Source organism: Camelus ferus, chromosome 12 (genome assembly GCF_009834535.1).
Source record: "Camelus ferus isolate YT-003-E chromosome 12, BCGSAC_Cfer_1.0, whole genome shotgun sequence".
NCBI classification, from domain to species: Eukaryota; Metazoa; Chordata; class Mammalia; order Artiodactyla; family Camelidae; genus Camelus; species Camelus ferus.
In genome coordinates, this window is record NC_045707.1 from 52,250,359 (window position 1) to 52,278,138 (window position 27,780).

At 33.2% G+C, this 27,780-nt stretch overlaps 1 long non-coding RNA gene across 1 annotated transcript in view; it reads left to right on the forward strand.

Moving 5' to 3' along the window:
• LOC116667745 overlaps positions 1 to 20,576 on the forward strand; it is a 313,588-nt gene extending 293,012 nt beyond the window's left edge. Inside the window, exon 4 of the long non-coding RNA XR_004324767.1 lies at positions 20,460 to 20,576. This is a non-coding gene — a long non-coding RNA (uncharacterized LOC116667745). The remainder of the gene's footprint in view (positions 1 to 20,459) is intronic.
• The last annotated feature ends 7,204 nt before the right edge of the window (positions 20,577 to 27,780 follow it).

A 27,780-nucleotide genomic window follows, 5' to 3' on the forward strand; every position in this document is an offset into this window, starting at 1 on the left:
AAACTAAACATTCTTTTGCCATGTAACCCAGCAATTGCACTCCTTGGTATTCACTCGAATTAGTTGAAAATTTATGTTCAAGCAAAAGCAAGCACATGGATGTTTATAGCACCTTTAGGCACAATTGCCAAAAACTTGAAAGTAACCAAAATATCCTTCAGTAGATACATAAACTGTGGTATATCCAAACAATGGAATATAATTCAGCACTAAAAATAAATGAGCTATCAAGCCAGGAGAAGACTTGGAGGAAACTTAAATGCATATCACTAAATGGAAGAAGGTAGTCTGAAAAGACTACATACTGTATGATTCCAACCCTATAGCATTCTGGAAAAGGTAAAATAATGGAGACAGTAAAAGATTAGTGGTTGTCTGAAACTGAGATAGTGAAGGATGAATAAGTAAAGTACAGAAGATTTAGAGGGCAGTGATAATACTCTGTATACCATAATGATGGATATTTGTCATTATACATTTGTCCAAATCCACTGACTGTACAGCACCAAGAGTGAACGTTAATAAAATACGGATTTGGTTGATGATAATGCGCCCGTGTCAGTTGATCAGTTGTAGCAAAGGTACCACTCTGATCGGGGACACTGATGACAGGGGAGGCTATAAATTTGTGGGAGCAAGAGGCATATAGGAAATCCCAGTACGTTCCCCTCAGTTTTGCTGTGAGCTTAAAAATGCTTTAAAACAATGAAGTCTTAATTTTTAAAAATATTACCATATCTGCTGTGCTGGCTTTATTAATTGATACCTACACTACTAAATTAGTTTTATTTTTAATATCCTTAATAATTATAGTTTCTACTATTGTGAAGAGTAACCCTACACTAGCAGCATAAAACCAAAAACTTCTCCACAAAATCTGAAGATGTGCTCTATTTTCATCTTGAAAGGCCTGTGCATGGTGAAGTGAGCTGTAGGGCCAGAAATGTCTCGTTTCTAATCTCAGTTTAGTAACTTGCTTAACTGAAGTTAATTTCCTCATTTATAAAAACGGAATAAATAGTATGCATAGTATATAGTAAATAGTATGAATAGTGTGTGTTTGCTATTGAGTAAATATTTACTAAATGGCCACTGCTGTTGTTGCTGTTATTATTTAAACTCATCAAAGGATGTAATCCCCTTTAAGTGATATGAAGTCTCTGTTTTTATTGCCCTGTGGTTGGCACCTATTGGATATACTGTAAAGTCATCTGAGTGCTGGGCAATTTGTACTGCGTGCAGTTACAAACTTATTCTTACCACATCATCACTTTCAGCACACGCTTCCAGAGATCAAGTTCTTCAGTGTTTCCATATCATCTGTGAGTTAAATTCAAATCCTTTGCATAAAATTTAAACACTCTGTAGTCTGGCTTCAGCACATTGTTGATGTTCCCTGCTGAAACCTGCACTAGATCCAAATGCATCTCTCATTCTTTATATGTATTCCTTGTCATATCTTTTCTACCTTTTCCACAAAAAGGCGAATTACCTTGACATAGTTCCTCAATGATAGGGTGACAGAGTTTTTATTTTTCTGTCAACACAACCTAACACAATGTTTGAAACCTACTGAACACTCAAACTATATTTGTTGAATGCATGAATAAAATTTACAGTTAGGTACACCAGTAGTTGTCTATGTGAAGACTTCACTGAATAAATTAATAATAAGATGTTAAAAAGGTGGAAGTAGGGCAGAAGGGAAGCAGAATAGGGAATTTTAATAGCCTTCATGTTGTTCAATAGTTATTATCCATTAAAGAAGCTTAGTTCATCTCTTATTTATTGACTTTCTCACTATGATTTTTCTCAGCTATTCAGATCTGCTCTACTATAGTTCATTAACTCCATGCACAATAGAGAACTGCCATCACTTCCAAAAATACTATTTTCTTTGTGATGGCATTTTCCCCCATATAATCAATATTTAGTCTAAAAATGCACAGAAATATTATACATTTCTTCTTTGATCTGCTCTGAGATACCATTTATCCACTTTTCCAAAGTCTAAATAATTGATTTTTAAATGCATATATGGGGAAAAATAAAAATTCAACATGAGATGTATACCATAAGAATGGTATAGATATAGCCTGGTCTGTTACACTTTCTGATCTACAACACTCTGCAGTCATGATAAGTGCTCACAGTAGGGTCAGTCACAGGCTGCTGTTTGAATCCTTAAAGCTGAGTCAGTTTGTTTAAGCAAAGTTTGAAGAATTGAGTGCATTTAGTTTAGAAATGTTACAGTGAAAATAAAAATGGGTTTGTAATCAAACACATTCTAGATCTGTTTCCTTTTCAATCTTTGTACTAATAGTTACTAATGTGAACGATGTTCTTAATATGTCTTGGCCTCAGATTTCTCATTTATAAAGATATAACAAGGTTTGGTGTTTAGTTTTACTGTGAAAATTAAATGAGCTAACATATAGAAATAATGTTAACACTAGAGTTATATAAATAGTAACTGCCTTCTCTTGCCTTTTGCAGTAATTTTCTTATAATTGGTTATTCATATTAGATATATGTGTGTATTTATGTATATATTTAATTTCATTTATAATTCAATAACTTCCAAAATGGAATATGAGGTTGTTTAGTAATATAGCTATTCCATCATTTAAACTGCATGTTTGTTGATCATCTACAATATGCAAATTGATGTGTTGGGTGTGATAAATCTAGTAACAGAAGAAAAATTTGGTACTAAATACAGGGCAGAGGAAGAGCTATAATAAGACGCTGCAGTTGATGCAAGCTATTGTAATTGAATGTAAAATTGTCTGAAATACATGGCACGTCAGTTTATCACATGTATTTGATTAAATGCAACACTCCATAGTCTAATTACTTTGTTTTGGATTGCTACTATATAAGGAATTACCATATAAAAATATAGAATACTTCACATAGACTTGGGCTATCTGGACATAGAAACTTTTAGAGCAGAAGTATGTCCTATTCTTTCAGTAGGTGAACTGCATAATTCATCATTTCTCTAATAATGTCATAAGAAGAAACTGCCACTGTTTTTCATTTGTACTTCTGTATCTAATATGTAACAGTAGAATATGTGATTTTAAAGTATTAGTTTTCTTAGAGATTAATTGCTTTTCTCCTCTTTAAGAAGAAGTAGGAGACATATTATAGGATTAAGATACTCCAGGGTGTGTTTTATTGATCCACTAATACATGATTTGGGTGGTTAAAGCACTTAGCCTTTAGGTTTGTAGCTCATGAGATACCCTAGGCATGAATAAATGGAAAAATAAAATGTACCCTGGAGTGTCTTGATGTCATATTAAAAATAATAAAACACATGAACTGATATATTCTGAATGCAAATAAAGAAAAGGTTAGCTATACAAACATTCAAATACTCTGAATTGGATTAAATTGATACTTTAAAAAAGCTTAATAATATCGTTATGTACATAAAATTTTATTCAACTTGACATAGTTTGTTAAATTTTTTTTCTAAAAGTCATTTAATGGACTTGGAAAAAAAGAAATCTTGATCAACTTTGAAAAACCCAAAAGCAAACGTTGAATACTTAAGTGCAGAGGTATTCTACAGAAACATTCTTAACATCTCCACTTTCCAAAAGAATGTTTCTTTTATGATTTGTTACATTATTTAACTTCTAGGTCTTGTTCTCAATTCTGGGTTAATTTATTTTTATTTAATTCACTTTAAAATGTATGGCACACTTTCAACATGACAAAACTGGGCCAGGAACTGTGCTAAGTACCGAGGACTGAGAGATGAATAAAATACATCCCCCACCTTTGATTATTCACAGTCAAGTAGAGAAAAACAACATGTAACTAATTCCATACAAAGAGAAAAGTGCTATAATTCAAAGTCCTGTCTACTCCTGCCTTCGGGATAGAGGGAGGCTTTACAAATGACACATAAAAAAAAAAAACCCACAAAATAAAAGGATTTAAAAGTAAGGAGAAAGGCAGCAGTGGGGCTGATGAGGTGAGTCCCTATCACCGAATGAGAAATGTTCTGTGACCTGCGCAGTTTTGAATTTCTCCCTAAAGGCAATAGAAGACTACCAAATGCTTTTGTTGTTGCTTTATTTTATTTATTTATTTATTTTTACCATGGGAATCATAGGAGCAAATTTATCTTTCAGAAAGCTCCCTCTAGCAGCCATGTGGAAGATTGATTGTCCTGGAGTGAGGCGATTACCAAAGTTTAAGTGAGAGATGGAGAGGGACCGAAAAGAGTGGGAAGGAAATGAAGAGCAGAATTTGAGAGAAATGTCTGCGTTAAAGCTTTCCCCCTTCCTAATAACTCCCAGGGACAGCAAGTCTTAGTGACTATGACGATCTAGGATGTTGGGGTAAAGTGCAAGAAGGAAAGGAAGAAGAATTTTGGAATATTTAGTCCTCTTTAACTGGAGCAGTCACTAATACTAGTATCGAGGAGTAAACACCTTTTGCAATTTTATTATTTGCAAGTCTCAGTGTAAATTTTATTTCCTCTGGGAAATATTTCCCAAGTCAGCTGGTCTAAGATCCCAGTGTCTCTCTCTTTCTGTGTGTCTCTCTGTCTCTCTCTCTCTAAACCTTGCATACTTTAGTGAAGTCATTTTGACATGCTATTGAAAGGGACTGCCCTCCCCACCCCCCAAAAGTAGTAAACTTTGAGAAAACAGGAGCCCTGTCTTATTTACCTATTTCTAGGACTTAGCATAATGCATTTCATAGGATATAGTCAAGCAATACTACTGGAATAAATGTACTTGGGGAATTATGCATGCATATTGACTCAGAGAACTTTTGGAGATTAGATAGGAAAATATTTTTTAAAACCCCAGCAGAAAACACATACTGAAAAGCAGTAGAGCTTCTTTACTGAGTGATGAGCCTCATTCATAGACATTTTGCCCTCAATACTCTGCTGCTCCCACAATGATCTTTCAGCTCTGTAAATCTAGCTGGGTTATTTCCTTCGTTAGCACGCATCTACACTTCTCCATTACTTTCTAAAGGAGATTCAACTCCCTTAGTAGTGGAGAAACAAAGTCATTCAAGATCTGATAACTGCTTACATCTGGAAGTTCATTGAAGGTCACCACCAGCCAAGTTTTCACATACAACATATGGTTCAATTATACTGAGTGCTTGCATTTTTCTTACACATCATGTTTACTCACTCCTTGATATTTTGTACATGGTGCTTCCTCAAGCTGAAAATTTCTGTTTATCTTTCAAGTTTCAGTGCAGGTATCACCCCTGGTGGAAGAGTTCCCTATCACTCCCTGTCTGAATGAGATGTTCTGCTTTTTTTCCCCATAATGTATCAATATCGTAACATCTAATACACCGTATCATTACCTCGTGACACTTTTAACTGTGTAGTTCACCTCATTTTTAGCCCAGTTTAGTGTTACAGAGTTGACACTCAATCACTTTTGAATGAACAGGAAACGAAGTTTCTTATTGATGCCCTGATTCAACTGCTTTCTAATAAATCACTTATTTATGTATCATTAAGTCACTCTTGTATTCTAAAAGAGAAGTAGTAAATCCAAAAAATAGTGCACTGAATTTTTTTTTTTTTTGAGTTAGGACACAAAAATTAGAAAAGGAAGAAGAAACTATTCACTAAAACCTAAAACAATACCGATTAGGAATTTAGACCAGTAGAGATCAGAGAAAATTGTACCAAATCTGTGTTTACAAAGTAAGTTAAACACCATTAAAGAATCTAACAGCTGAAGAGTCAACTGAAGCTTAAAAAGAGATAGCTCTTTAAATTCAGCGGCAGACATTTTATATTCATTTTTCAAATCAGCAAGGAAAAATACATTATGTAAGGTGAAACTACAGAAATGCATAAAATATTCTTTTATATTTTGTCAGTGTTGCTGGAAAGTGATAATATGTAACTTTATTTTACATAAGGTGAATTCCGAAGGAACAAGGCAAACATCAACTTATAGCAGAGAGGAGAAAAGAATGCTTTGGTCTTAGAACCATATCCAATTATTGTCCTGCCAACATGATGCTCTTTTTCAATAGACACCTCGCACTGATGCCACGAACATTTGAAAATATTGGATAAACTACCATAAACTAAATAGTAAATGTGTAGTTGAGTGCAAAAGAAGACGTGAAAGGGAAATCCCTAGGTGCCACAAAGAAGGAACTTAAGGCTAGATCAGTAACCCTTTGAACTGAATCAGTAGCATCTGGTAGCCAGGTATGATACCAGAATCAGATATACTTCCTGAGTGAACTGGGTGTTTAAAGTGCAGAATAGAAAGGAGAAATGGGCTTGTGAGAGAAAGGACCTTGTAAATGTACTACAGGAAAGAAGCAAGGAAGTTTAACTATCCTCAGGGATCTTTCTAGGAAAAACAAATCTGCTGTGAAAACCTGAAAAAAAACAAGTTCACAGCATTTTCTGGGCACAGAGTTGACATTTACATTACATATATGATGTGGAAATTTGAAGACAAGAGATCAGTAGCAAAAACAACAGAAAAATGAGTAACAATGACAAACTGGTCTTCATTTAGTGAAACCCCTGAAAGGCAGAAGGAAAGCAAATGAAAACGGGATCTGAAGAGAGCCTCCCCTGTATGCCCCAGGTTCCTGCAACTGTGCAACATAATGATTCACACACACACACACACACACACACACACACACACACACACACACACACACAAAATCCAAATCAAAGGAAAGAATGTAGATTAAAACACAAATGAAGGTCTATACCCTCTAAAACGGTAGACAAGTTTGAAAGAGACTATAAAATCAGGACACATAAAATGGTTAAAGGAATAAAAGAAAAAAACTAAAACACATATAATGATGAAACAATTTGGTTTGAAGAGAAAGGACATTTGCAAAATAATCAAGTAGAATTTTTGGCAATGACATATATAGTCAATAAAATAAAACCTTAATTGATAAGTTAAGCAGCAGATTAGACATATCTAAAAAGAAAGATCATTTAAATGTAGTTAAGATTTTAAAAAAAATTTTAAAATTCAGCCTAGAAGAATAAAGCACAAAACTATGAATAAAAAAGTTAGGAGATACAGAAAATAGAGTTAGAAGCACCAACATAAGAGAAACAGATAATGTGTGAGAAGTAGTATTTAAAGTTATAATTCAGAGAGTTTCCCAGAACAGATGAAAGTCATAAATTGTCAGGTTGAAGAATCAAATATGATCTTGATCTCAAAGCAAAGATAACAAAGCCACATCTAAACATGTAACTGAAAAACATGCAATATAAGAGAAAACTAGCAATGGCATACTGTTTACAAAGATATTAGAATTTTAGCAACAGCTGACTTCTTACGAGAAACAGAATCCTTAAAATCCAGTATCTTCAAATGTATGTGGGAAAATGACTGTCAATCTGGAATTCTGTATCAAGAAGAGAATGGAGAGGGGAGAAGTTCTCTTTCCTTTAGGAGTTTACTGTCTGGTGGAACAAAGTTAGGTAAGAGCACGGAGTGTTCGATCCAGCTAAACTCTAAGCTCAGTGATGACAAGGACTATATTTGCCTATTGTGTTTGCCCTTGTATCCACTGCAAGCCCTGGAACTAGTGTATGTCTTATAGGTAGCAGATTCTCAGAAATAAGTACTGAAGAGACGAGGGGACAGGAGAGGAGAAAAGAAGAAGAGGAGGCCAAAATAAAGTTATTTTCAAAAAAAAGTCCTAAAAATTACATCAAGACCCTCATTCAAAAACCAGATAAATTTGTACTTTAATTGGAAACAGTTAACCCAGAAAGACAAAGATGAACACAAAAGCAATGATGAGCAAATAAATTAGTAAATTTTTTGGCTGCAAAATAAGAAAAAAAGGAGCAATGAAAAGAATCATACTGATTAATAGGAAGTTTATAAGCAAGTTGTCACTTTAAGACCAACTTCTGTGAAGGATGTGGTTCTTTTGGTTCTTTTGTTCTTGGAATGTGCTAATGCTGGGAGAGATACTGAAGTAGCTTTAGATATAGTTGAATACAATAAACAAATTGCAATTTAATGATCACTAAAATAATAGAGAATTTATAATTTCCAAGTTAATAAAGGGAAAACACAAAAAGCAGACTCTTTCAATAGAGAGGATTTTATAAAATGAAGAAAGAATGAAACCATGTTATATATGAGACAAAAAATAAAATAATAGATGTGTTTACCTCATTAGTAATTAAAACAAATGTAAACAGCTTAAATGTAAATAGAATAAGTTCACTGATTAATAGATTATGTAATTAATTAGGGTAAACAAAAATAACTAGTTTTTTTTAATAAACCTGTGTGAGAGTTTTCCTCCCTGAGTTATATGCCAGCATGTATGATTTCTGGATCTCAGAATACATATGCACGCTTCATGTTATTAAGTATTTCCTTTTGATGTCCCGATTGACTGCATAAAGCTATACTGTCTTGTTCTTCACAGTGCTTTTCCTTAGCCAACAATCTGGTGAGTGTAAAGTAGCATTTTATTGTTTTTGTTTAAATTTTATAGATAAGCGATGAGGTTGGAACTCATATCTCATACTCGTTAGCTAGGCAAGCGTTCTCTTCTGTGAATAGCATTAATATTTAACTAAGTTTTTTTTTATCTTTTTATTATTGATTTGTATAATTTTCTTGTATATTTTGGCTATAATTTTATTGCCCATTTTAGACATTGCAAATTTTTTCTTAATTTGCCACCTGTTATCTTTGTCTTTTGTAGAACACAATTCCTTAATTTTGTTTTAGCAAATACTGGTAGTTCATGTATTACGGTTTGAGGTTATTAATTCTTGTTTAAAAAATTGCTCTACAACCAAGGTCATAAAAATATACTTTGCCATTATTTTTTTATTAGCTTTGTGATGTTACTTTTTAACACTTTTAAATATAATGTCAGCTGCAGCATTTTTTTAGTTACTCTTTATTATTTTAAAGAAGTCCACTTCTATTCCTAGGTTGCTGAGAGATTAGTTTTTTAATGGATGTTGAATTGCCTCAAATGCATCGAATATTGATAGGATCATGTGTTTTTTCTCCTTTAGTGTACTAATAGGAATGTCTAGTTAATTGATTTTCAAACATTGACTCATTTTTACATTCCTGGGTTATTGCTGGTCTAATGTGCTAAATTTTATAGATGATTTTCACATCTGTGTTGATGAGGTATATTGTTTTGTAGTTTTCCTTTGTTATAAATCTTTGTCTTGTTTTAATATCCAAGAAATGCTAGCCTCAAAAAACAGACTGAGAAGTATTCCCTCTTATTTAATTTTCTGAAAGAGACTCTGTAGGGTTAGTATAATTTCTTCCTTAAATAGTTGTTAAAATATGCCAGCTAAATTATCTACTCCTGCGGTTTTCTTCAAACATGTTTACAAACTCAATTGATTTTATAAATACATGACTGCTGAGGATAACTATTTCTTTTTGTATAAAATTTGATAGTTTTGTTTTTCAAGGAATTGGTCCATCTATTCAAAGTTACTGAATTTATAGGTAAAATTATTAATAATCTTTCTTATTGTCCTTTTATCTTTTTATTATACATTTAATGGCTGTGAGCTCTGCAGGGGTCTTCCTCTTTCATTACTGATGTTGGTAATTTTTCTCTTTCTCTGTCTCTCTCTTTTTTTTTTTTCCTCTATGTCTCTTCTAATTGATCTGGAAAAAGCTTTATCAACATTATCAAAATATGAAACTTTCAAAGAACCAACTTGTGGTTCTGCTGATTTTATATATCGTTTTTCTGCTTTTACTTTTAGTGGTTTTAAACCTTACCTTTATGACTTTATTTATTCTTCTTGTGTTAGGTTTTCTTTTTCTCTTTATTGTTTAGTTTTTTAATATAGAAGTTTCGGTTATTGATTTGCAACATATCTACTTTTCTAATATAAGCATTCAATGATATAAAATTTCCTCTGAACTCTATTTTAGCTGTGTCTCACACATTTTAATATGTTGAATTTTATTTTTAATTCAGTTTAAAATAATTATCAATTACTCTTGAGATATCTTTTTGACCTCTATAAATTATTCCCAAGTGTGCAGCGTTGGTGGTATAGTGGTGAGCATAGCTGCCTTCCAGGTGTGTTGTTTAATGTTCAAATATTTTGCAATTTTTACAGATGTATTACTGTTACGTATTTCTAGGTTAACTCTATATCTGGAATGAGAGCACACTTCGTATAATTTTAATTCTTTTAAATTTGTTAATGTTTGTTTTGTTATCCAAAATATGATTTATCTTTATAAATGTTCCAGATACACATGAGAATAATGTATAATCTGTAGTTGCTGAGTATGGTTTTAAATTAGATGATAATATTGGTCAGGTCTTCTATATCCTGGATGATTTTCTGTGTATTTATTCTATTGATTCATATTTACAGGAATGTTGAAGTCTCTGAGTCAAATTGTGGGTTTTTCTGTTTATCTTTTAGTTCTATCTGTGTTTTTCTTCATGAATGTTAAGCAGTCTTTAGGTTCACTCACATTTAGTATGGATATACCTGCTTGAAGAGTTCCCTTTTTTGTCTTTATGCAATTTGTTTTTGTCATTGGTAGTTTTCTTTATTCAGAAACCTACTTCAGTTGATATTAACATAGTCACTACAGCTTTCTTTTGATTACTGTTACTACATTTTAAAAACTTGTTTATATAATTATATTTAAAGTGTGTTTCTTGTACAGTACATATCTGGGCCTTATTTTGTTGTTCTTACTGTTTTAATCCAATCCAACAATAAGAATTGTCTTCTTATTTACATTTAATGTAGTTATTGATATGGTTGGATTTAGGTTTATCCTTTTATTGTTAGCTTCCTCTTTATCCTCTCTCTTTTTTTTTTCTTTTGGTGGTGTTTCTCTAGTACCACTTTTATGCTTTATCTTGAATTATGTGAATATTTCTAGTAATCCATTTTATTTTTCAACTTTCAGATACATATATTGATGTGGGGTTGCTCTAGGAATTAAAGCATATGAACATAACTTTTTACGATCTATATAAAATTAATATTTTCTTACTTCAAATAAAAGGCAGATACCTTACCACCACATAGGTCCCTTTATTTACTAATTCCCCTCCTGTATGGAGTAAGTATAATATGGATTATGTCTATGTACTTTGAAAATTTACTCACTTTTTTTTTTTTGCTTTCAACACTCATGCATATTTTAAAGAATTTAGTGACAACATGTAATATTTTATTTACCTAGCTATTTCTATTAATTTTCCATCAGTTCCAAGGTTCTGGATTTTTCTGTAACCTTTTCCCTTCTGTTTAAAGAATTTCCTGTACCAATTCTTTGAGAGCAAGTCTATCAGCAAAAGAATCTGCTGGTTTTATTTTTTCTGTGAATGTTTTTAATCTGCTTTCATCCTTAAAGGATATTTTTGCTGTGTATAGAAATCTGTGTTATTAGTTCTTTTCTTTCAACACTTTTTAAAAAATGCTGTTCTTCTGTCTTCTTATCTTATGTAATATATTATTTATCTTCACCTGCCTAGAAGATTTTGTCTTTTTCTTTAGTTTTCAGCAGTTTAAGATGTGGCTGTATGTGGTTTTCTTTCTGTTTGTTTTATCTGAGTTTCTTTTAATTTCTTAGTTTGTAAATTTATGTTCTTTACCAAATCTGGAAGATATGCAGCTTTTATTTCTTCAAACACTTTTTCTGTATTAATCTCTTTTTCCTTACTTTCTGGAACACCAGTGACATCTTGTGATACTGTGTCAGAGGTCCCTTGGATACCTATATATGTTCAAACTTTATTCTCTCTTTTGTCCAAATTGGATAATTTCATTTACTCTATCTTCAAGTTCTCTGATTCTCTTCTCTGTAAATTCATTTCCAGTTAATATTTTAATTTGTGGTATTGTAATTTTAGGTCCAAAGTTTTCAATGGTTTCTTCTTTATAACTTCTGTTCCTTTCTTGAGAACTTCTAACATTCCACACATTTCAAGAGTTTTTTGTTTTCACAGAGACAATACTATAATAGACGCTTTAAAATATTTATTGATGATACCAACATAAGTTATCTTGGAGTCATTGTCTTTTAAATAGATGTCTCCTTGAGAGTTGTTAAAGTATACCTAGTTCCTTAATGTATTGATTAATCTAGAGTTGTATTCCTGGGTATTTTCAATATTATATGGGACTCTGGGTCTTATTAAAATCCTCAGGAGAATTTTCTTTGTTTTATTTGTTTCAGCATTGAGTCAATCTGGTTAGGTTCAGACTGAATGCTATGAGCCAACTTCTATTCGCTAGTGTACCAATATCAGTATAGTTGCCAAAGCTTTGGCTGTCATATTCTGGTCCACAACACATGTCCACCAACCAGGGGCTAATTTGTCACCTGAAAAGTCATTTACTTTATATGATAAGTTCTCAAAGCTTTTAAAGTGTTGATTCAGGTCATTTCCAAGCATGCACACTGTGAGGGTGAGCCATGGACTTCATGTCCAGATTTAAAGAATTGCTTTCTCTAGCTTCATTTTTCTCAGTAGCACCAGTGGCCTCAGTTTTGACATTTTTATTACTATGCCAGCGTATTAGCATCACTAACTTCGTAATTTCTACAACTGGGTTCAACTTGGAGCAAAGTAGCAAGAGAGAAAAAAAGGAAAGAAAGGGTATTCATCCCACGCTTTTCATATGACAAGGGCCTCTTTCCTGTTTATCTGTTAGGAGAGTGGGTTTTTTGTTTGTTTGTTTCTTCCCTGAGAGTCTTAGGTGCTTGCAGGTCCACTGATGCCACTGCCCTCTGTCACTGCCATAGGAGTGTAGCTTCATGACTGGAACCTGGCTTGGGCCAGAGCTGGGAGAGTGAAAAAAAATCAGAAGCATGAGCATTTCCTCCCATGTTCTCCATCCTGTAACGATCCCTCTTCCTCCACCAGCTTCCTAGTTTTCTGCACCAGAAAAAGACAGGTTTTCTTTCAGTTTTTGCTGCCTGCACCTGCTGCACAATCTCAGGATTTAGGATGCTCTATTGTCTAAGCTACAAGAGATGGGAGAAAAAATAAAACAGGGAACTCACCCCCATACATGTCCTTCATCTTTGAGTTTTAATTTCCTTCTCATGCTGCTTGCTACTATTTATTTTTTCAGAGCCTAAAGATAGTTGTTTATTTATTCTGCCCAGGGTTTTTAATTTTATCCAGTGAGAGGGATAGAGTGATATGTATTTACTCTGTCTTAGCCAATTCTAGAAGTCCTACTTTATATTATAAACAAATAATTGCTAGTATCTGCTGTTTGGAGACAGGCATTGAAAGTGGGAGGCCATTTAAGAGGCAATTATATTAATCCAGGTGAAAGATGTTGATAGCTCAATGGAAGTATTGGGGAGCAGATTGATTCTGGATGTATTTCTAAGGTAAAATCAGCAGAATTTCCTAACAAATTAATACAGTGTGTGAGAGGAAGTCTTAAAAAATATGAGAAACTTCACTTTTGGCTCTGATGTCATATAAGAGTCCAACAAATACAGATAAAACACCTTGGGAAATGCTGGGTAAAGTGAAAACCAAAAAAAAAAAGATGTTTATGAATGAAGACAAAGTAATCATGCATCCATGAAATAGAATGCTATGTGGTCATAAAAAGAAATAAAGATGATCAAATTTGTACTGATATGAACAGATTTCCAAGATATATTGTTAATTGGAAAAAATCAATCTGCAATAGATTATGTATCGTAAGCCATCACTGTGTAAAAAAGAGGAAAGTAATATATATATAGATACTTTTCTATGTAGGAAGAGAAAAATTGCTGTCAGATTTTGGTGAAAGGGAGAATTTTTTTCACTATATTCTTTTGCCATTGTTTGATCCAAGTGTATTCATTATTTACTCAAAATTAAATTATTTTTAAAAAGGACGTCTAAGTTTTTTAATCTGATATTTAATCAACAGATATTCATCAAAAACGTGCCATGTTTAAGCCATGGTTTTAGGCATCAGTGCAAAAAAAGTTTGTCATTAACGTTAAAGTGAACATCTCAATGCACAGAGCTGCATTTTCTTTTGATTAATTTTCTCAGAATTATCAGAAATGAAATTATTGACTGAAAATATTTGCATATTTATAGTTCCTGATAATTCTTTCAAAATAATCTTACTGACATTAATTATGTTAGGATGATAGGATTATGTGTGATTTCATTTCAATTTTAGATTTTCATTTATTTTGTTACAATTGAGAAATGTATTCAACAATCTCTACCCTACTTTGAGTCTCTAGGCAAGATTTTATTGTTCTTGATTATTCTGTACATCATCTCTGCATCACAGTAGTTTTTGATCAAATACATGTATATTATAGCCTGGTTGACTATAAGTTAGAAACTGACCAATAAGAAGAGTACGGGTGTTGTTAAAGATCATGGTTAAACAGAACACCTTATACAAGAGTCACAAGAGAAAGAAAAAAATATGAGGCAAATTTAGCCTAGGTTTAGAACTAAACAACTTTCGGTGCCTAGAGGAGCCCTCCCATTCCAGCTTCCAGGCTAGAGAGCTGCTTGGGCGTGAATGTATTCTACTTTAAATCAATGTCATTAACTGCTGCATATTAGAGAAATGTTTTAGAAGTTACCTTGGTTGAATATGACTGTTTTGCTTAACTATATAAATTAAGTTGGTGACCTAAAGGCAACCAAAACTTTTCTGTCACAAGCATCTAAGTATTTATTTGTTTGTGAAATGAGAGTGAGGGCTTAGAGAAACATCTCCGAAAGAACAGTCATAAAATCAGAAGATTTTGTTGATTCAGACAGAGAAGTCCTTGCCCGAAAATGCTTCTAATACGCATACGTATGTAACAAAACAAAATCATTTTAAAAATAAAAGACCTTGCAAGAACAAATCTATGTTGTCTCCAATGTAAGAAAAAAAAGGACTTGGACATAAGGAGCAACAAAAAGTAAATAAGCGAAATATTCAGATGTCACCAAAAGGAGAGATTATGTCAATTTATATTACCATTAGAAATGTATGATTATGCAAGTTCCATCATAACCATATGAAGATTAAATAGCAAATATTTTCATCCATTCTAAAAACAAGTTAAAAATAATAGCTGATATAATAGAAGCAGAAATGAATCAAATCAAATGTACAGTGAGCCTTACAAAGACAGAAACACATCCTCAATTTACTTGAGCCCTTTACTGGGTTAAGAAGATTTTCCCTATGTTAGATGCCCACTAAAGAGTAAAGTGAATCTTCTCTTCAGGTAGAAAAAATCATGGAGAATCTTTCCAGTGTTTCCTACACAATATCTGACACTTATGTGTGAAAATATCTCTCAGTTCTTTGTGTGTTTGTCATAAGATTCTGAAGGCCTGCTGATACATAGTGGAAATAAAGGCAAGTAGCAGTAAATTGAGTTTCAAGGGATTGCTGTTGAGTTCTAGCCACATAATTCTAACAAATACCTCATTTTAGTCAGTACACGAGGTTTATCTTCTTTAAATGAGTACTATGATAATAAAAATTATACAACACAAAATACAAGGAGTTGAATTTAATTATTTAACAGAAAATCTTTTAATAGAGTTTACTTTTGATTCTTTAGAGCTGAAGAGAGACAGTTGTGCCAAGATATTTAAAAGTTGCCAAATACCAAAAAAGAAAAAATGATAACAGACCCACGTAATAGACATCATTGTGATATCTCTGAATCTCAGGAATAAATAGAAGATCCAAAAGTTTTCAAGGAGCAAAACAAAAACAAAAAGCAAAAAGAGTCATTTTCTAAAGAATTGAAGTCAGACCTTCATGTACTGGGTAAATGCAGTGATTTAGGATTCTCTAATTCTGAAATTCTGTGTCCAGACAAGCTGTTATGCAAGTGCCAGAGCCAGATGACTGTCATTTTATCTAACATTGCATACAGTTTACTTCCAAATAAACCTTTTTCTGAAGAAATTACTTAAATATATGATCCAACAGATTATGGTAAAAACCAAGGGAAAATGCATAGCTACAAGAAACAATGAAACTGAAAATTTGGATGAAAAAAAAAATCCATGCTATGTAGAAGACATAGAAAACAATTAGTTTAAATTAAATCAGGACATCAGTGGATTCAAAGATGAGTATCATTTCAAGGAAGAATGAACTACATTTAAAGCAATGGAAAGAGTGACTGAGGAGCGAATGCTGTTAGTAGCATAATGAAAAAAGCATTTGTGCCCCCTCTCAATAAGTGAGGCAACCATAAAGAGTACATTTATTGCTGACATGTGAAGAAATTAAAATGTAGAATGATTTTAAACAATTTATACAGTATAAATAAAAATAACTTATTTCACCTAGATATTAGGAATTTTTTATTGATTCAGGGTTTATGAAACAGCTGAATATAAAGAAATAATTTGCACACATGATTCTAAGCAACAATTAAACTTATATGTGTATATGTGTATTTTTATATAATTCAAATATTTAATAAGTAAGTTATGCACACTTAGAATAAAACTGAAGACAAAATAATGAAGACATGTCATTGCAGAATAAAATGTAATTTTCTCAACTTGATGTGTTTGGTTTTCAAGGAGACATACCCAGTTCATTCTTTAAAATCTACTGGAAATATCTTTTTCTTTTTGAAGCTACTCTGATTTTACCCTCTCTGTGCTTTCCATCTTGTTAAAATAGTTTCTTCTCCTATTGCCCCGAAGTTCTTTGTTTGATTCTCTAATATCTTCTTAGATTATAGTAGCCCTCTATGAGTTTTAGATACTCAAAAACTACTCTGTTAAAGTGCTTTTCACATAGGAGTTAAAGTGCTTTTCACATAGGGGTTCTGGATCCAGACTATTTGGTTTGAATCTATGATCCTCCACATGCTATGTGAATTGGGCAAGTGACTAAATTTCTATGTGCTCCAGTTTTCTCATATGTAAAATGGGAATAACAACAGTGTCCATAAGGTCGATGTGAGGACTGAATGAATTAGTACATGTGAGTAGCATACAGCAGTGTCTGACAGATAAATATGCTAGAATACATATTAGCTCTTTCTCTTATGATGACTGTTGTATTATATATTGGAGATGACATCCATTCAACTGATTTGCATGATTATAAAACGTACTAAATTGATGATCACAGAGACACATACTATGTAGTTTATCACCCAAACAAGGATACTTTTATGAGTGAAAGGGCTGTGCTATTAATAATTGGAACCAGGTAACAGTTAATAAGCCAAAGTATGTTTACCCTATTATTAGGCCTTTCTGTTATGCACCCATCACTCTGCTCACTTTGTCATTTAATTAATAGGCCTAGAAATATTAACTCAAAGTTTTAGCTACTACCATCTGTCTTCAAGCTTGGGTTACAGCATTCACTTTTCAACTTTAAAAACATTTTTCTAACTAATCCAAATGCTATTTCAAAGTGTAAATGATCATATTTCTCTATTTTAAAAATGCTTCAGCAGTTTCTCTTTTCTTCACTCTTCACTGTGACCCCTATGGCCCTCATCATCAATATCATCAGAAATTACTTTCTGTCATTAGCAGCAGCAGCAGCAGCAGCAGCAGCAGCAGCAGCAGCAGCAGCAGCAGCAGCATCTTAGTTCATTTTCCATGTCCTAAAACTTGTACTGAATATTTTATGTGGAATTTTCCTTTTAATCTTCACAAAACCTCATGAGGTAATTGTATTATCCTCATTTATGAAACGGAGAAACTGAGGTTCAGAGAGTTTAGACTAATTGCCTAATATACAATTTATGAGAGATAGAGTCAGATTTCAAAGACTGATAATCTGATACCAGTGCCTTTGGCATTGATCTTAAGTTATATCACCTCCCCGATAAATGTGTTGATTAAAAGTAAACAACTGTATGATTGAGTGTCTTTTCTTATCTCCTTTCTGTTGCGTGTCAGCCTCGTTTCCTGCCACTTCCTATGTCATTGTGTACAGTCCAGCCATTTTGATCTTATTTTCTTTACTCTGAAATGCTTCTTTTGTCTTTGAGCTTTCACACATGCTGGACCTCTTCTTGAAGCATTTTGCCTTTCCCAGTTTCCCTGAATGATACCTCATCATCTGTGAAGTGATAGATTCGGTGATACTTATTCTGTTATACTTTTCAGTATCCCCTCCACTTTTACTTGGTGCCCCGTTCTGTTCTTGCAGTCATGGTATTGATCACATTCTGCTTAAAAAGTCAATTTATATGCCTCAGTCTCCCAACTAGATTGTAGGTACCATGAAGGCAAGTACAGTGTCTGCCTTTTCTTACCACAGAATTCCTAGCATGTTGGTGCATAATAAACATTTGAGAATGTATGAGAAAACTTGTATCAGATGAAGTTGAGCAGACAGATAAGACTTTATTCAAGACTATTGCAAAGACAGGGAAATATTGAACTTATCTCTGCTGAAATACATGGCGGGAGATTTTCCAGAGCTGAGATGAACTGGTGAAAAATGACTAGAGGGTGTTAGGCGGAGGTTAGTCAATATGATGAGGTCATTTGTGTTTGTAAATAATGCATATTCTTAGGCTCCTACCTTTACCTAGAGAATTGGAGACAGAGGCACCATCTTTCTTGACGATTATGTCTTAAAGGGAAGACTCTCAAGTCTTTGAGAAAGACATTCCTGGGTTGTAAAATTGGCAAGAGATTAGGAGAAGATTTATAACTCAAAGGGCCAGAAAAATAATTCACAATTGCAAGTTTAAAATAAATGCTCTGAGAAAAGGGAGGTTAGGGGCCTAAAGTCTGGAAAAGACCTATGTAAAGTTTAGTCAAGCCAAGGGGAATTGTAAACTCATCTTATTCGAGATCTGTTTATCACTGCAGGGAGGGAAGGAAAAAAAAAAACCTTGACCTGAGAAAAAGAATTCAAGTGGAAGACTGAAAGCATGATATAAACGATTTTTTGGGGGGGGGAGGTGAGAGGTGATATTTTACTTTTATTTTATTATTTTTTTTAATTAAAGTATAGTCAGAGCAAAAGTCAGTAGAGTACACCTTCAAAAACTGAAGGCAGGCCAACCCAAGAGGGGAAAAATGGCCCCACTTCTTTGTTTCTCCTGTCTTACATCCTGGCTTTAAGGGTGTTCTTGTGATTGACTGATGGCTCACGCCCCTTGAGTGTTCAGGCATGCCCAGTTCCTTTGCGCACGGCCTTGCCAAGGATGCACACAGGAAAAACCTGCAGGAGGGGGCCCAAACCGCAATGCTGATTACACGGTAAGGAGCATTGGGTTACCTTAAGTCGGGTTCTTCTCTCTACGTGCAGCTGCAGCATTCAGTTCTAACTAGCTTCTTTGTTGGCGTTCATTTAGAAAAAGTAAAACTCTCTGAAGCCCCTTATCCTAAGCACAGGCGTACTGTTATTTTCTGGGTTGTTCCTGCCCCTTCCTCTCCCCTTGCCCAGTGCTCATTTCTGTCTAACTGCCTAAGATGTATGTGAAATAAGTGGATAATTAACCAGAAAAGTTGAACACTCGTTAATACACTAACAAGTTTTGACATGTATTGATAAGGACTGTTACCTGACTTTGTTTTATAGAATTTAAATAAAGTTTTAAAAAATACACACAGGACATTTAGCCTTTTAAATATTCAAACTAGTTGTCTTGGTTACATTTTCAAATTATTTTAATTCAAGAGAAATAAACTAACATTATTATAATATGGTGCTTCACAAGTAGGTTGTTTTAATTGAACATTTTAGTTCTCCAATACTGAAACGTTTATAAATTACTGATGATGTTAAAGTGCACTGTAAATCAGAAACTCAATATAAATATAGTCACTGGAGAGAGCAAAAATAATTTTATTGCCTGCCAACTGAAGTTCTTGCATATTTTAAATGGTGTTTAATGCTGCTTAAATTATTGTGGCTGCAAAGGACATACATACAATCTAATTAAACCTGTGTAATTTCAAAGAAGATAAACTTAGTAGTTACATTAATATTCCTCAAAGTGTCATTGAATATAGTAATTGGTAATGTTTTCAAAGTATCTCACTTTCATTTCTTACACATTTAAAATTGTGTGAATCACCTCAAATATAGGGCAGCAGTTAATTTAGCTAAATTGATCATATTGTACATTCTTTAAATTATATGGTTTATTTTATTTTCCTTTCCAGCTTTACCCCTGTCTCTCCCAATTCCAGATGCATGTTTATGGAGGTTAATCCCAGACCTGAATTTCATTAACTGACCGTAGCCATAGTTGAGTTTCTACAGTAATGAGTTCATTGGGCAGAAATTTTGCAAAGATATGGGAGGAGGAGGAGGGGTAAATGTTATCTACATTTGAAAGGACCAGATTTACAAATCAGTACTCTTTAATGCAATTTTTTTCTCCTTGACTAACTGGGCATTTATTTGCATGCATTCTAAGTGGCAGTGGCATGGGAAACTAAGATTTTGTCATTTTGGTTTAACACAGACTCACCCAGAAAGCACAAGCCTGGTTTTGCATGAGAAGGACTGTTAACCTAAAACGTGAGTACTGTTGATTTCTTTTATTTAATTCTACCGTGCTATATAAGACCTTGTGATATGATGTGACTTTATTAAGATATGCAATGAAGGTCTTGATTGAGTGTAATTGTAGACTATAAGAAGGACAGAAAGTAAGAATTGATATATCATTTTATTGGTGAGTTTAAAGAATTCTAGTAATTAATAGATAACTTTGGAGACAATATATTTGTGCTAGTCACTGATACTAAGTTTAAGTCAGATAGCTTTGTATAGTTTTGATATTCCAACTTATTTATGGTCGATAAAATATTTAAATATAATCCCTTATTGTTAAGTACTTGGAGTATATATTTAGCATCTCAGTTTTTCTCTGGATTTTTCCCAATGGAATAAGGAGTTGGTTAAAGATAAAAGCTTGTGTACCTTCCTTCCTTGTTATGTCACGGCTCTGTCTTTCAGCTACTTACTAATTGTTGGCGTCTCCTTTCCCTGTTTGGCCTCTGATAAGTTGTCTTTGATAACCTGCTGCTTTGTTCTTGAACTCTGCCGTGGCTACAACTCTGAGGTATCAGAACTGTCAAAATAAAAGTAAAACAGCAAGAGGCACAGAGCTTACGAGAGTTAGAGAAGACATAAGGCCTGGGATCGACCGGCGAATTTTTCACTGGCAGATAGTTTTCACTTTATCCCATTTGCTGTCACAGTACACAGTACCTGAAATAATAAGGCGATTTTTTTTCCCCCAGTAATGGACCATGGGGGCTGGTTGCTTTGTGAGAATCTGCCAAGGCAACATGCCATGTGGCTTTATCTTTGAAAGCGAGGGTGAAACAAGCTTGCCTTGCTGCAGATAAGCGACTTAGAAGGAATCCTATTCAGATGTACCTGTCACTAATTTATCTAGAGGTTTCGTGATTCATACATACTGCTCTGTGTGCGATGAAGCATTAAATTGGTTTCCTCTGGGAGCAGGTCACATTCAGGGGTCGTCAAACCTATGCCATGGGATGGAGCATGCTTGATTCATACAGCCTCTTGCTACTGAATTTTTTTTATCTGTTAGAGGGCTGGTAACTTGAACATATGTTAGATGATCTCTTGGAACATTTCAACAGCAAAGGAGTTGACAGAAACTTAACTGTCTATTAATATGCAAGTGTTTGTAACAAAAAATTAATCAACATTTCTGCTGTTAGCATAGTCATTTATTCTGATAATTAAGTAGTTATAGATACGTTTCACAATAATACTCTAGCTCTTGATTAATGCGTTTCCATAGCTCCCTTATTTATTGAAACAAAGGGATATGTATTTAAGTGCATTAATTTATAGTAGGGAAAAAAATGCAGAGCTGATTTGAAGCACGTCTTACCAAAGAAAAACTTTAGAAGACAAAGGGTTTTCTCATTTACAATATAGTTTTCTACTTTCTTATTCTCTATATTTTGAAAGAAAATGGCATACCTTGGAAAGTGAAACATACTGATTCAAATTTGAAAGAAACATAAAAGGAAGAGATGCTTATTTACATGTTAACATTGTGCTGAGAGTCTTTCACAGAGATCTGGGTTTTTTTTTGGGATGTGAGGTATTTAGCTAATGCAAAAAAAAAAAAAGACAAAAAACCCTTTTTCATTTTATTATTCCCATGACAGGGTATATAAAACTAAAATGTAATATGTTCTCTTGAGTTTTAAATGTGCTCCATTTTGTGTAAAATTAAGCCAATAAATGGCAAAAAGGTAGTTAAATGAAAGCAATCAGTGAGAGCTTTTTAAAGTGTTTTTAGCATGCATGACAGCAGTCTTAACTGTTGGTAAATTAGCTATATAAACCAATATAACCGATATGTTTTCCCTAATTTTTTAAAATTTAAAATTGTTTCTTATATTCTGTATTGCATTGTAAAACAAACTTGATCATGTCATGAAAGACCAAAAGGGAAACTTCCAACTGGAAGAAAATGATAACTTTATGCTGAATTTATACAGTGCAAGTCTTTAGATTTTGTCCTAGTTGTGAAAATTTGGAACATTTAACATAAATTGGAATTTTTCTGTTAATGAATTATAGCTACAGCATTACTATAGGAAACTACTAGATTATTTATGCATAATTCAGAATATTTAAATAAGATACTCTTCACATTTTCACAATTCTTAAATTAAACTGTGATCTTAAAACCTTGTAAGGTCTCCTAATAGACAAGACTGTGAAGTAAATATATTTAACAATATTATTTTAGAATTTCAAAATACTCTAGTAAGCATTTTTCTGTTTTTGAAGTATACTACTGATATATTTATCTATTATTACTGCAGATTAAGAGCAAGTTTTGGTAAGTTAGTGTAAATTCTACCAAATGTATTCATTTTCAAGATTATTTTAGCTATTCTTGATCCTTTTCCATTTCATCTTAGAATTAGCTAAGTCTTAAAATGTTTTGATTGAAATTGTTTTAAAGCTAGCATATCAGGAAAAATTGGCATCTTAATAATATTGAGTCTTCTCATTGTCGACTGAAATAAAATGCATAACCTAAAAGTTGAGAGTTATTTTTTATTCAGCATGTTTTATTAGGACTCGAGCCTGGGACTTGAGTGACCTGAGATGCTGTTCCAAAGTGGCAAGGTAGAAGCCAGGATATATGAGTTTTTCCAACAAAGACCAGGTAGCTGGGACATGAAAAGTTTTAGTTACTTTCTAATTAAAGAAAACCAGATATCCCAAGTTAAGGAATGTCAGCACTTTTCTATGTATCGGAAGGTGCAAAATTCTGCACTCATTGAAATTACTCCCTGAATATGCACCTAGCTATCTCAGGCCAGTGTCCTGTTCTTTCACAGCCTGGGTTCCCTCCACTCACTGCGGGGCTGGTGGGGGGGGGGGTGGTGAATGGCTGATGACTTGATGACCACAGCATTCTTTGTTTATTCATACGGCTGGCAGTATTTTTCATTCACATCATTTAGAAGATGGCATAGCTCTTCTTTTATTTAAGTCTTGTTTTATTTCTCTCTGAAGCAATGCATGGTTTTCATAATAGAGATCCCACATAATTTTTAGGTTTAATTCCTATTTAATGTTTGTTGCTGTCATTAATGGTAACATTTTAAAACGTCTATTTTTCATTGTTAGTATGTAGAAATACAATCAATTTTATACTGACCTTTTATCCTGTGAGTTTGCTAAATTCACTTATTTCTGTAAGTATTTTAGTTGACATAGCCTAAGTCCTTTTTCTTGCAAGTGTAATCCAAATGTAATTATACTTACCTTGAATTCCTTAGACTGTGATTCCCATTCCTTTTAATTTAAAAAGTACATGTCAAAATCTCCATTATATTAATTGTTTTAATGGGAGAGGGAAGGGTTAATTGATCATGAATACATAAACAAAAAAATGCCAGGGACAGTTTCTTGGCAAAAAACTATTTAGTTGAAATGCAATTTTTAACAGTGTATTAGGATTGCGGCAATTAAGGTACAGTTAAGCCCTTTAGAAATATGAGCCCTTAGTCATTTTTGTTTCCTGACTGTAAGTAACAGAGACGAAGCACTTAGCACCTCAGTGTAAATGTGCTTTTTAATTTTTTGAAAACCAAGACATTTTAAAAAATTTCTATTTGCAGCTATTTCCTTTTGTTGACTGTATTGCCCATGATGATAAATTTAAAGCACTGAGAGGTGCTCAATGGAATGAAAGGTAACATCAGTTTGTTAAAAAGCTTTGTCGAGTTTCTAACCTTAGTATCTTAGTGGAACATCCAGAAGCAACTCATGCTCCCAGTATTGTTTTTTGTTTTGTTTTGTTTTTTTTCCCTAACACGATTATTTATCTTTGGATCAGTTCTGCAAAAAGTGAAATAGAGTTTCCTTTGGCATTTGTTTTCTTGTCATGGTTCCTTTATGAGTTGTGTAATTTTAAGTTTCTTGCAGCTAGAGTGCGTTTATTATAAAGATTATTCTCTTCCTAAATAATGCTAAAAACCAGACATACCGCTTGGCAAATTAAGTAGTAAATTCATCCATTTAAATCTTGTTTACACTTCTATTGTCAATATATGTTTTTTTAATTCAATAAAGACATTGTTAACTCAATAATGTTAAGAATAGGTGACATCCTTTTGGGGAACTACCTTGATAATTCTCAGACATTGCTCTAAATATATTGAATGAACTATTTGAAGCTTCCTTCATTGCCATGTTCTCTTATCCTTCTACAGTTTCACATGCATTATTGTTATATTTAGCTCTCCACTCCTTGTCATTTTATTTCATTACTCATTTCTAACTTTTTTAATGACTCATGTTAGAAGTCATCTTTTCTGAACTTTTCTTGAACTATGAAGCCATGGTCAAATTTCCTTCTGGTTCTACCCATAGCATATTGAGATTTTTTTCCAATAGAACATATTTCAGACTACAATCAGTGCCCCTTGATGCATCTTTTTTTTTTTTTTTTTTTTGCAACAACATTTGGCAAGCTGGGAAGTCTCTGTATTAGAGGTAAATAAGCAACACATGAGAAAAATAAACCCTACACTATCAATGGGGAAAGACAAGAAACAATATAATTGACTTTACACTGCAGAATTCCCGAAAGTCTTAGTTATTTGCAGTGCGAGGTACCCCTGGTTCGAGGGATAAATGGTGGGGTAAGGAAGAGGCAAAAACAAAACAAAAAAAAAACAAAAAAAGAGAGAGAGAGAAAAAAGAAAAAGAAAGAAAGATTGATTAAAAATGAAGAACTGTTAGTTCTCTAAATATTCTGTGTTCTAAAATCCTAAGGCAGTATCTTCATGAATTTCTAATTAAGTCAGAATTTTTGTTTACTTTGAAATCATATTTTAATTATCTCAATTTCTTCCAATTTTCATTTTCACATTTTTTTAAGTTTGATTTCTGTAATTACAATTCTGCTACACTAGTTGTAGTATCCTTGGTTTGGATTAACAACCAAATTCATGAAACACAAGAGGCTTCAACCAGCACCAGGTTTACTCAGCTTCAGGAAATAATACACATTAGGTAACATTAAGCAGGGTTGAGACTAGGTTAAATCAAATGAGGCTTTCACTTTGTGTGTAAAATTTAAGGGTACACCAGTCAATTCAGTAAGCTAAATAAATTATATTTCAATAAAATATTTTTTAAATGCATAAATTTCAGATGAACAAAAATAATTTAAAAAATATAGACAAGATCAGTATTACTAATTTTTCCTCTGCTTCAACTCCTGTATGGCTCAACGAAGGACTGTAATATATTATTGGAAGGTAAATGAGAACAATTTCTAGAAAGTGAAGCAGAGAGACAAAAAACTGGAAAATAGAAGAGAAAAAATAAGAAAATTAGTGTCTTCTTCTGAGTCCCACTATCTCAATTACAGAATTTCAAAAAAAGATAAATAAAATGGCGGGGGACAGTCATCAATAAAATAATAGTTCAATATAGTTTTCAAAACCTGTAAAATATAAATTTCCCAGAAGTGCAAGTGTCCACTAAGTACTCATTACAATGGATAAAAATAAAAGGAAGTAAATGTAATAATAATAATAATAATAATAATAATAATAATAATAATAATAATAATGCTAGTTTTCATTGAGCTTTTTAATACCAGTAGAGTAATTTTGAATATACATGATTATTTTTCTTTGTGTGAAGATAATTAAACTTACCTACTTTCATCTGTGTTAATCTGTCTGCACAGACGTAAGCATTTGTGATAAACATCATCTTCTTGGTCCCTATCCCTTCTTACACAGTTTCTAATGACAGTGTGAAAGATGTGAAATCTATCTTAGGAAAAATACAATGGCTATGCAAGTGGCCTGGATGGCAATATTTCAGAGTGGTTAAATAGACACTGACTTAGAAAGGCTTTCAAATAAATAGATCTTTCCAAATATATAATTCATTACATGGAATATGTTATTACATGACTGTCTTTTTAGGCCCTCTTATAGCATAATTAACTTGATTATCTAGGGATATATTTAAAAGTGCATCATTTTAGAGTATTAGAATATTCAGGTTTTACTGCTCATTTAAAATAAATGTGAATATTCACATACAGGTACACACACACACATTTTCTCTAAAGTTCCAGAGAAATGTCAGGAACACTGTTATGCCATGAAATTGTACCTAGAATTTCCTCAGTAAAAATTTCTGGAAACATCCCCAGAGAAATGCAAGTCTTTTTAAAACTTCTCTGTTGATGAAGTCTCCAAATTCGACCTTGCTTTTCTGAATCCTGGCACTTACAGTTCATTCCAAATGTGTACTTTGAAGTGGTGAGCATGTAGTAGATCTCTTGGTCTTTAAGTTTCAGAAGAGCTCCATGAGTTTCTGAGATGGAGATAAAGAATTTTAAAAGAAGATGCAGCACCTATTGGAATAGCCTCAGCATAGATACAAGCAAATTTCAAGAAATATCTCCTATTATAGGTAGTCCTCAATAAATGAATGGTGATGTAGGAAATAATACAAGCAAATAAACAAGAACTTCCAAACATTATTCACAACTCCCACCTGCAGGATCTCCCCAAAGACATTAGAATCTTGAGGAAAATTCCTTTTCTCAGTCCTTCTCGCTTCTCCCTACCATAGAACTGTGCCCTAAATAAATAGATTACCAACAGTAAAAATATCTTTAATTTCAACAAGCTAGTTAAAGCAGGTATCAGTTGGAGAACTTGCAGAACAAGAACCCTGTCCTTCACTTAACATAGATCTTCTAATCTTTACATTTCCATGTGACAACATTTTGGTGACATTTTACAATTTGGGGCGTCTCAGGACCTTATTGTGATGGTGAAATGATATACATTTTATTGTAAAATTATGGTAAAGTATTAAAAGATGTTTGGTCCTGTCTAAAAGGTCCATAAGACATTTGATCCATGCCAAAAAGTCCTTAAATTTGGTCCTATCCAAAACATTGGTCCATGCCAAGTGGTTTTAGACAGGACCAAGTGTTAAGGACCTTTTGGTGTGGACTGTCTTATGGACATTTTGGACAGGACCAAATTGTTCTGCAAACATCAAGGACCTTTTGACATGGACCAAATGTCCTATGGATCAAATGTCTTATGGATGTTTTGGACAAGACCAAATGTCTTGCAAGGATCTTAGTGTACTTACATACTGATTATAATCATTTTAATGACATGGGCCTACTTATTTTAAGGAAAATTTTGAGAAAGGAAATCTGACCCACCTAAGCAGTGTTCTGATTTTGGAGGCAGTCGTATGAAGACCTTCCCAACATCAAA